Consider the following 3,308-nt stretch of genomic DNA (forward strand, 5'->3'; position numbering starts at 1 on the left):
AAAGCATCACTATGAACAAAAAAGTGGAGGTGATGGAATTGCAGGTAAATTATTTCAAGTTCTAAAAGACGATGCTGTGAAAGTGCTTCACTCAGTATGCCAGCAAATTTGGAAAACTCAGCAGTGGCCACAGGACTGGAAAAGGTCAGTTTTCATTCCAATCGCAAAGAAAGGCAATGCCAAAGAATGTCTAAACCACTGCACAATTGCACTCATTTCACATACTATCAAGGTAATGCTCAAAATTCTCCATGCCAGGCTTCAACAGTATATAAATCGAGAACTTTCAGATGTATAAGCTGGATTTAGAGGAACCAGAGATCACATTGCCAACATCCATTGGAAAATCAAAAAAGCAAGAGAATTCCAGAAAAACACCTACTTCTGCTTCATTGACTATGCCAAAGTCTTTGTGTGGATCAAAACAAACTGTAAAATTCTTCAAGAGATGGGAATACCAGACCAGCTTACCTTCCTCCTGTGAAACCTGTCTGCAGGTCAAAAAGCAACAGTTAGAACCAGACATGGAACAACAGGCTGGGTTCAAATTGGGAAAGGAGTACGTCAAGGCTGTATATTGTCTTCCTGCTTGTTTAACTCATACGCAGAGTACATCGTGAGAAACGCTGGGCTGGAAGAAGCACAAGCTGGAATCAAGATTGCTGGGAGAAATATCAATAACCTCAGATATGCAGATGACACCACCCTTATGGCAGAAAGTGAAGAGGAACTCAAAAGCCTCTTGATGAAAGTGAAAGAGGAGAGTGAAAAAGCTGGCTTAAAACTCAACATTCAAAAAAATGAGATCATGGCATCTGGCCCCATCACTTCATGGAAAATAGATGGGGAAACAATGGAAACAGTGACAGTCTTTTCTCGGGCTCCAATTTCACTGCACATGATGGCTACAGTCATAAAATTAAGATGCTTGCTCCTAGGAAGAACAGCTATGACAAACCTAGACAGCATATTAAAAAGCAGGGAGACTCCTGGTCAGCAAAGGGACGAGGCCCAGACTCTGCCAGTCGTCAGAGGGAGGATCCTGAAGAAACTGCAGACACCTGCCTTTTCCATCTGCCTCATGAGGTGCCAGGGTCCCACTGTCCTGCTGGCCACCTCCAATACCAGCCATCATGTCTCTGCGTCAGAAGAGTGAGTGCTGCAAGCTTGAGGAAGAACTTTAGGCACTAAAACAGGCACAGGGCCTAGGCACACGGCTTAGAAGGAAGAGGCCAGTTCATACCCCAAGTCCACCGTCTCCTCTTCCCTCACCCCATTGATCCCTGGAACCACAGAGGAGGTGCCTGCCACTGGGGCACTGAGTGCTGTCCAGAGTTCTCAGGGAGCCTGCTTCTTACCCACTGCCACCTCAGCCACTCCACTGAGTCAATCTGATGAGAGTTCCAGAAGCCAAGAGGAGGAGGAGCCCAGTACCGCACAGACTCCACCAGATCCTGAGTCCTTGCTTGGTGATGAGCTAAACAACAAGGTGGCTGAACTGGTGCAGTTCCTGTGTGTCAAATATGTAACAAAGGAACCCACCACAAAAGCAGAAATGCTGAGGAATGTTGTCAGAGAACACAAGGACAACTTCCCTGAGATCTTCAGCGAAGGCTGTGAGTGCATGGAGGTGGTCTTTGGCATTGAAGTGAAAGAAGTGGACCCTACGAGACACTCCTATGAGCTTGTCAAAACACTCAACCTCAGCTACGATGGGATGCTGAGTAATGATGGGGGAATGCCCAAGACTGGCTTCCTGATACTTATCCTGGGTATGATCTTCATGGAGGGCAACTGTGCCCCTGAGGAGAAAATCTGGAAAGCATTGAACATGATGGGGGTGTATGCTGGGCAGGAGCATTTCATCTACGGGGAGCTCAGGAAACTCATCACCAAAGATTTGGTGGAGGAACAATATCTACAGTATCAGCAGGTGCCTCACAGTGATCCTCCACACTATGAACTCCTATGGGGTCCAAGGGCCTATGCTGAAACCAGCAAGATGAAAGTCCTGGAATTTTTTGCCAAGATCAGTGGGACTGACCCCACTTCCTTCTTATTCTGGTATGAGGAAGCTTTGAGAGATGAGAGAGCCCAGGCCAGAACTGTCCCCAGGGATGACACTACTTCCATGGCCAGTGAAAATTCCAGTGTTATGTTCAGCAACCTCTTCTGCCCTGAGTGAAGTCCAAAGCAGTTTCTGCAGTCTTCATCTGAAGACAACAGTCAGTGTTCCATGTAATGGAGGGCTAGGGTAGAACAGTGTATTACCATTTTCATGTTTCTATTGTATATGGGTGATTTGGACATTTAACATTTTTTTATTATTTGCTTTTCCCCCCCAAATATTGTTTAATAAAGTTTAATTAGCTCCAGAATCTAAGCTTATGAGTGACCATGATCACACAGTTATAGCTGTTTATCACATATAAGAGGTTTACAATTTTGCAAACACGTTGAGAAACCCCCCATTTTTCCTTGTGATCTGAAACAAGGCATTAGAATAGGAATTGCTTTGAAATGTGAAAGAACCCAGCAGAAAAGTTAATGATGAAGGGACTTCCCCAGTGGCTCAGTGGTGAAGAATCAGATTGCAAGGCAGAACCACAGAAGATGGTGGGTTCGATCCCTCGGTCAGGAAGATCTCTGGAGAAGGAAATGGCAACCCACTCCAGTATTCTTGCCTGAACAATTCCATGGAGAGAGGAGCCTGGTGTTCTACAGTCTGTGAGGTTGCAAAGAGTCAGACACAACTGAAGCACTTAGCATGCATGCATGCACGAATACACAAAAAGTATAAAGGATGGCACATTAGGTTCATTTATCTCTTTTAGTCTGTAGTTTTTATTAAATGCTACATACCTGGATATGCTTGGCTTATTCAAGAACATGAGAGAAAGTAAATCTTAAAAAAAAAAAAGCGAGACATTGCTTTGCTGACAAAGGTCCATCTAGTCAAAGCCATGGTTTTTCTAGTAGTTGTGTATAGATGTGAGATTTGGACCATAAAGAAGGCTGAGTGCCAAAGAATTGATGCTTGTGAAATGTGGTGTTGGAGAAGACTATTGAGAGTCCCTTGGACTGCAAGGAAATCAAACCAGTCAATCCTAAAGGAAATCAATCCTGAATATTCATTGGAAGGACTGATGCTAAAGATAAAGCTACAAAGCTTTGACCACCTAATGTGAACAGCTGACTCATTAGGAAAGACCCTGATACTGGGAAAGATTGACGGTAGGAGGAGAAGAGGATGACAGAGGATGAGATAGTTAAATGGCATCACTGACTCAATGAGCATGAGTTTTAGC

At 44.4% G+C, this 3,308-nt stretch overlaps 1 pseudogene; it reads left to right on the forward strand.

The window, feature by feature from the left end:
• The first annotated feature begins 1,133 nt into the window (after window positions 1-1,133).
• On the forward strand, window positions 1,134-2,185 carry LOC129542756 (putative MAGE domain-containing protein MAGEA13P; annotated as a pseudogene).
• The last annotated feature ends 1,123 nt before the right edge of the window (window positions 2,186-3,308 follow it).

Source organism: Moschus berezovskii, chromosome 19 (assembly GCF_049115385.1).
Source record: "Moschus berezovskii isolate FMDL1 chromosome 19, NW_MosBer_1.0, whole genome shotgun sequence".
In the NCBI taxonomy this organism is placed as follows: domain Eukaryota; kingdom Metazoa; phylum Chordata; class Mammalia; order Artiodactyla; family Moschidae; genus Moschus; species Moschus berezovskii.